Genomic DNA, 8,543 nt, shown 5'->3' with positions numbered 1-8,543 from the left:
AGTCACTAACAATGCAGTGTAGTGTGTAGACAGTAACACGGTACGGTGAACATGAATGACACTGGGATCGGAATGTCGGAACCCAGTAGTCGTTCGCAACTCAGCCTCGCGTACTCATTTAATCAGTCAATTTAAATTTCATTTAGCTTGCCTATTCTTCAAGTTTATGATATATTCACTTTTTCTATTTAAAAAGGGTAATCCAAACAGACCATAAAAACGATTTTATAATAAGCCGACTTCAACTTCCATCACTTACGACACGAACTTATTTTGGGTGTTTTTTTTTAACAAAACTGTTTGACTCAAACTAAAGCTTCGGCATTGGATAAGGAGCGAGGTCCCTGTTGCCATCTTGCTTAGTTTATACAGAGACTGGGTTGCCAGCTTGGCTGTTCTTGATAAATAGTAGTAAATAGCACAACCTTGTGCAATGAGAGATAGAGAGAGAGAGAGAGAGAGAGAGAGAGAGAGAGAGATTTTGAACAAAAAACGAATATCTCTCTCTCTCTTACCCTCTCTCTCGCTCTCTCTCTCTCTCTCTCTCTCTCTCTCTCTCTCTCTCTCTCTCCCTCCCTCTCTCTCTCTCTTCCTATTTCATCTGTCACACTGTTTGACAATCTTCTTCACCTGGCTCACTTGTACTTGTAATATCGGGTGTAAGGTAAAATTTTGAACAATTATTATTATTTATAAAATGCAGAAACTTTGCAAATAAACCGATAGACTAGATATTAATTCGATTCGAAAAGTGGAACACAAAAGCAGAATTTGCGAATGCCCGGTCCAGACATAAGCGTTATGGTCTTATTTATAAAGTGCAGAAACTTTGCAAATAAACGGATAAGATAGAGATTCATTCGATTCGAAAAGTGGAACACAAAAGCAGAATTTGCGAATGCCCGGTCCAGACATAAGCGTTATGGTCTTATTTATAAAGTGCAGAAACTTTGCAAATAAACGGATAAGATAGAGATTCATTCGATTCGAAAAGTGGAACACAAAAGCAGAATTTGCGAATGCCCGGTCCAGACATAAGCGCTATGGTCTTATTTATAAAGTGCAGAAACTTTGCAAATAAACGGATAAGATAGAGATTCATTCGATTCGAAAAGTGGAACACAAAAGCAGAATCTGCGAATGCCCGGTCCAGACATAAGCGTTATGGTCTTATTTATAAAGTGCAGAAACTTTGCAAATAAACGGATAGACTAGATGTTATTTCGATTCGAAAAGTGGAACACAAAAGCAGAATTTGCGAATGCCCGGTCCAGACATAAGCGTTATGGTCTTATTAATAAAATGCAGAAACTTTGCAAATAAACGGATAGACTAGATATTAATTCGATTCGAAAAGTGGAACACAAAAGCAGAATTTGCGAATGCCTGGTCCAGACATAAGCGCTATGGTCTTATTTATAAAGTGCAGAAACTTTGCAAACTAAACGGAAAAAATAGAGATTAATTCTAATCGAACAGTGGAACACAAAGGCAGAATTTGCGAACAACCTGTCCAGACATAAGCGTTATGGTCTTATTTCTAAAGTGCAGAAAATTTGCAAATATACGGATAAGATAGAGATTAATTCGATTCGAAAAGTGGAACACAAAAGCAGAATTTGTGAATACCCGGTCCAGGCATAAGCGTCATGGTCTTGTTTAAATGAAACAATGCCATTAAAAAAAATATATGGTCAATGACTAATTAAGCTAAATATGCGGAGTTCAATTAGATAACTTGATCTGTGAATTTTTTTTATAATTAGCTGTTTTTATTCTCCATCATTTAGGTTCTGTGATTAAGTTTATAATTGAAATACAAACTTTATCTCACTTATCAATGTTTTGCAATAAAGGAGAGTGTGAGTGAACCTGAGCAAAGGAAATTATTTGAGAGAGTGATATTTATCATACTTTTCAGTTTGTAGTTGAATTCTAGAATGGATTCTTTATAGTTCTCATTGATTGTATGTCAGTGTGTCAGTCTTTAGGACACCGATTACCCTAATGCGGCCACAATTTACAATGTGACGGCCACAAGCCCGTTAAACGCAGAGTGGGGTATTGTTTTTTGCAAGTAATGCTATGGTTTTAATAGGATATCTGTCTCCTATTAAAATACATTCCTGTGTTGGATTTTGGATTAAATTCATGTCTTCTTCGGATTTTGGGATATTTAATTTTCATGGATTGTTATTGTGATTTTCAAGACTATTAATGTAAGTAAATGCCCAAATAGATATTTTTATTCATTTATTCTTTATTTATTTTTTTTTAGTTTTGTTTTGTTTTGAAGCATTTATTATAAGAAATATTGTACATATGCACTTATACACCAAAGACTATATCCTTTCAACTGCTTATTATTATTATTATTATTATTATTATTATTATTATTATTATTATTATTATTATTATTATTGTTATTGTTATTGTTATTATTATTATTATTATTATTATTATTATTATTATTATTATTATTATTATTATTATTATTATTATTATTATTATTATTATTATTATATAATAATGATAATAATTAATAATAAGTGCATTGAGTGAAATCCCAATCATGGTTGCCCAAATAAAACTGGCGCTAGAATCCCGACTACCTGTCTAAACGAATGTTGTTTGTACGATACATACTAACTACACGTTCAATATCGGGGGCAGAAAATATACGTTTGGTTTTATGAAATTAAAACAGTAGTCCCACATTGTTCTTTGATGTTATTTGTGGTTGCATTTGCTTTGAAACTTACACATTATATTGTGTTACATTGTTTACAAAATATTTCTGGTACTCGTATGCATGTGTAGTCAACGGACCACCGGTCAATCGTGTTCTTTATTATTTTATTATTAATTTTGGCTTGACATCTTACATATGTGAATTTGACAGGTTGTTATGGATGGTAATTATAACATTAAGTGATTTTTAAACATTTTTACGGCGTTTTAAATGTCTTTCTTGCATTCATTGCCGAGCACCTCCACTTTTCTGTTACTATTTTAACGATCAGCTGATTTTCTCTTGCCTCCCCTTTAATTTCGCGGACTTTTTTCAGAACGAGGCGTGGGAGTGGCTAATAGGAGGAGAAACAAATTTGGGTGGGGGTTGGGTGCGTGTGTTTGTGTGCGTGTATTGGGGGTGGGGGTCAATTATTCACTCAATGTGGTGCCACGCGACGCGCGAGGTAAGCACTGGCAACCAACATGTCAACATGCCTCACTTAGCAGCATCGGTCAGCGACGAACGACACGATCAGCGAGAGAAAGGAGCGTGGAACCATCATTTCAGTGGGTCAGTGATTGGGTGATGCGCTTGATTACCTCATCAAACATGCCTAGTGCATACAAACACTCGCACACACACACACACACACACACACACACACACACACACACACATGAAATCTTGATGGAAATGGAAGGGGTGGGTTTTAGGGGTGGATCAACTTCAACCCGTGGCCATCATTACGTAGTTAACGAAGGTCGTGTTCAACCCCGCCCCCACCCCACTTTATCCACACACAGTCATTTGCGGCACACACGCACACACACACACACACACACACACACACACACACACACACACACATTGTCTTTCCATCTTTTTGTACGGCCGAGTGACCTTTTCTGGCAACTCGGGAATAGCGAGAACTCGGAAATAGCGAGTAATCAGGAGTGGACCCGTCGAACTCGCTATTTCCGAGTTCTACTGTAATAATAATGACGATAAATAAAAAATCTTTATTGTCCACAAAATGGAAAAAATTCCGTGGTCTAGGTTGCTTTTAAACTTAAATCGGATTGCAAATGTATTGATGTTATGCGTATTGGAAAAATACTCACGACATCTCCATCGGGGTATAACATATTAACACACAAAACTGCAAACGCGAACGTTCATTGTCTGATTGATATAACTTAGTGATAAGTTAATTATAAAATGCTGTCTAAAAGCAATAACAACGGGTTGACTAACGTCAAATTCATTCCTTCTATTGATGCTCTGTGTTAAATTAAAATACTCACAAAGTCCGCCAGCCAGAAATATCACTCCAGCCCAAAGATCTACATGGAACCTTGAACGTTATAGTCTGATATATTTTAATGAGAACTAATCATAAAAATGGGTGTCAAAAAACAATAACAATGAGATGAGTGACGTCAATTTGGTTCCTTCTATAAATATCCAAGAACTTTACTCACTCCATCCGCTCTCTCCTCCTTCAATACATATGAATCTATTCTCTCATCACTTTTTTGTGCGGCTATGCATTTGATCTTGTGAAATGACACTCGCCTTTGGATCGGACGGTACTGGATTCGAGTCCCGCTCTGAGTGGCGCATAATTGAGTCCTTGGAAAAGGCTCTTTACTCGCATTCTCTCACCTTGTTCACTGTTAAAATGAGTACCTCGCTGTTTACAGCGTCGTCTCTGTCGGGAAACAATTGCAATATCGCTTAACAGTCATGTCTCGTCTAACATGTTTTTATGTTGGCCAAAGACCCTTATAAAGTGATTTGAGCACCTTTATTGTATATAGCGATATATATAGCGCAAGTAAATTTTTCTCTCTCTCTCTCTCTCTCTCTCCCTCTCTCTCTCTCTCTCTCTCTCTCTCTCTCTCTCTCTCTCTCTCTCTCTCTCTCTCTCTCGACATGTTAGATTATTATAGCTATTGCTACATATGATGCGAATATCTTGGACTGTTATTGATGCTATGAGTTTAGGTAAAATGCTCGCAACATCCACCAGTCGGAAATAACGTACCGTCATACAAAACTACGAGTAACCTTGAACGTTAAAAGTCTGATTGATATAATTTAGTGAGAACTAATTACCAAAATGACTGCCTTAATACAATAACAAAGAGTGGAATGATGTCAATTTCGTTCCTTCAACAGTCTAATTGATATAATTTAGTGAGAAGTAATCACTATTGTGGCAAGACGAAAGATAGAATAACAGACAGTAACTGGGATCGGTTCTGTCGGCCACATAGCCTCACTATTAATTAAAATTTATTTCTAATTTCACCAATTTTTGGAGTAAACACACAGTTCTTAGTATCAAACCTATTGTAAATTTGACGCTGATCACGAATCCGACGTGAAAACAGCGAAAATCCGAAAAAAATTGTCCACTTTTTTATACTGCCACGCCCCCGATCGCCGATCGCCTAAAAAAAATATCTCCCCGTATGTGGGCAAAAATGATCTGCGATAAACGCAGGGATGGGGTCAAAGCGATAGGTCATCCGTCCCGCTTCCAGCGGATGTCGGCGTCTATGGAGGGCTTTATACAACCTAATTCAGATTAACCGAAGGTGAAAACAATATCCTCTCAAACAAAATCGAATCGTCATGCCTTTAAAAATAAATAGCCGTGTATACAGTTGTAAAAAGATGTGAGTAGCGTTCAGTAAGACAATGATTATTCTGAGACAGTACCGTATTGTTGATTAAAATTGTTTTAAATCAAATGGCGGATTTTTGGCAAATGTCGCAGGTGAAGTAGGTTAAAGTTGGCGGATTTCTGGCATAAGTTGGTGGAATTTTGGTAACAACAAGATATGAAGTGAGTAGAAAAGTGCCAGAAGACAATAGAGAATAAAAATTTTTTTCGCGGCGGTGGTGGGGTTTGAACCTGCGACCTTATTGGTACGACAACTCCGCCTGGCAGGTGAGAGCGTGGCTCTACCGTGTGAGCTATCCACGAACACAAAAATATTCGTTTCAAACCCAAAGTCATTTCTAGATCCCTCTCTCACCCACTTCTTGAGATCGCCGATTCGTTCACCACCATCGCGAAGTAATTTTGACCAGCAGTTAAGCTTAATAGCCAATATTCTCATCACAAACATATAACATAGAAACGATTGAGACATTGAGTATGCTCCGGTGTATGGGGTGAATTTTTAATTCAGAAAAGTGAGTGGAGCAGGCACTTATGTTGGTAACAACAAGATATGAAGTGAGTAGAAAAGTGCCAGAAGACAATAGAGAATAAAAAATTTTTTCGCGGCGGTGGTGGGGTTTGAACCTGCGACCTTATTGGTACGACAACTCCGCCTGGCAGGTGAGAGCGTGGCTCTACCGTGTGAGCTATCCACGAACACAAAAATATTCGTTTCAAACCCAAAGTCATTTCTAGATCCCTCTCTCACCCACTTCTTTCTGAATTAAAAATTCACCCCATACACCGGAGCATACTCAATGTCTCAATCGTTTCTATGTTATATGTTTGTGATGAGAATATTGGCTATTAAGCTTAACTGCTGGTCAAAATTACTTCGCGATGGTGGTGAACGAATCGGCGATCTCAAGAAGTGGGTGAGAGAGGGATCTAGAAATGACTTTGGGTTTGAAACGAATATTTTTGTGTTCGTGGATAGCTCACACGGTAGAGCCACGCTCTCACCTGCCAGGCGGAGTTGTCGTACCAATAAGGTCGCAGGTTCAAACCCCACCACCGCCGCGAAAAAATTTTTTATTCTCTATTGTCTTCTGGCACTTTTCTACTCACTTCATATCTTGTTGTTACCAACATAAGTGCCTGCTCCACTCACTTTTCTGGAATTTTGGCAAAGGTACCTGGCATTAATGCTCGTCCTACGTTTCCTCATTCCTCTTTCATGTAAACAACAGAATGTACGCAGTCGATTCAACCAGTCGGGTATTTTTTCACGAACAAAAGTTCTGAAAAAATAAAAATGTATCTTGGAAAGTTGAAAGATGCTAGTTTTTGAAACAGAAGTAAGTTATTTTCAAAAACATTTCTCGTTAAAATGTGAAGGCATGCTCAAGGCAGCAGCTCTATTTCATTCTTCTAGACTTCTGACGTGTTTTCAGCATTCATAAGTTATGTTAAAGTAAAGCAACTTAATAATTACGTTGATTTCGTCACCCACACACACAAAAAAACAAACAAAAAAAAAACCAACTAGATAACCATATTTTACCCTTCAATTGCTAGTCAAAGATTTAATTCTGTTCAAACCCTTGATTAATTAATCATGATACAACCAGTCAGGGAAAACAGCTATTTCTGTCCCTGGGGTACCTTTGCACCCCAGCCTACGTCTTCTTTTCACAAAATGGCAGATTTTTTATTTTAACGCAGAAAATTCATATTTGATAACTTTTTCTAGTTTGACCCCCCCCCTTTCCAAACCTATGATCTGGTCTAATTTTGCTTACCAGATGTAAAAACTTCGACCGCAACAAATGTAAACCGGAAAATGTTCCATTTTGTGGACAATAAAGATTTATTATTATTATTATTATTATTATTATTATTATTATTATTATTATTATTATTATTATTCATACTATTATTATTATTATTATTATTATTATTATTATTATTATTATTATTATTATTATTATTATTATTATTATTATTATTATTATTATTGTTATTAGTATTACTTTTATTGTTATTATTATTATTATTATTATTATTATTATTATTATTATTATTATTATTATTATTATGATGATGATGATGTCGATATCATTATTATTATTATTATTATTTTTATTATTATTATTATTATTATTATTATTATTATTATTATTATTATTATTATTATTATTAATATTATTATTATTATTATTATTATTATTATTATTATTATTATTATTATTATTATTATTATTATTATTATTATTATGTCGATATCATAATGATTATTATTATTATTATTATTATTATTATTATTATTATTATTATTATTATTATTATTATTATTATTATTATTATTATTATTATTATTATTATTAACATTATTACTATTATTATTATTATTATTATTATTATTATTATTATTATTATTATTATTATTGTTATTATTATTATTATTATTATTATTATTATTATTATTATTATTATTATTATTATTATTATTATTATTATTATCATTATCATTATTAGTATTACTTTACTTTTTCATTATTATTATAATTCTTCTTCTTCTTCTTTTTCTTCTTCTTCTTCTTCTTCTTCTGCTTGATGCATCTGGGCCCCAGGGCATGGGCCTGGCTGGAGCGAGTTCTATTAAATCAATGGGGGCCGGTCCTAGACGTTGCCCTGCCACCCGAGCAGGCGGGCTTCAGGGAAGGGAAGTGCACCACGGTACAGGTCTTACAGAGCATATTGAGGGAGGGTTCGAGAGAAAACAGCAAACTGGTGCTGTGTTTATAGACCTATTGGCGACGTACGATACGGTCTGGTGCGAAGGGTTAATTCTCAAACTTGCAAGGATGATAAGGTGCAAAAGACCTTGAAGTTGTTCTCTTCAATCCGAGGGGAAAGACAATTCCACGTCGTACTGGGAGGCACTACGAGTAAAGTTAGGAAATTGACATTCGCGACATGTGGAACACTTCCTCCCTGAGGCTGAGATACGCGGATGACTGGGCACTCGTTACTCAAGGTAAAGTGTGGACCCATCTTGAGAGCGTACTCAGCTAGGACGTCATCAGACTCAAATCCTACTTCGACAAGTGGTACTTGAAGATGAACACTTCG

The 8,543-nt window shown here is 35.7% G+C and overlaps 1 pseudogene across 1 annotated transcript in view; it reads left to right on the top strand.

The window, feature by feature from the left end:
* Positions 1–6,624: 6,624 nt before the first annotated feature.
* Positions 6,625–8,543, top strand: part of LOC144978618 (actin-3 pseudogene) — an 18,064-nt pseudogene continuing 16,145 nt past the window's right edge. Inside the window, exon 1 of the transcript XR_013646553.1 lies at positions 6,625–6,766. The product of XR_013646553.1 is annotated as an actin-3 pseudogene (transcript). The remainder of the gene's footprint in view (positions 6,767–8,543) is intronic.

The sequence above is a fragment of the Berghia stephanieae genome, chromosome 8, assembly GCF_034508935.2.
Source record: "Berghia stephanieae isolate SIO BIC M18660-M18661 chromosome 8, UCSD_Bste_1.3, whole genome shotgun sequence".
Lineage (NCBI taxonomy): Eukaryota > Metazoa > Mollusca > Gastropoda > Nudibranchia > Aeolidiidae > Berghia > Berghia stephanieae.
The sequence above is the reverse complement of the archived record's forward strand: the minus strand, read 5'-3'. Positions and strand labels throughout refer to the sequence as shown.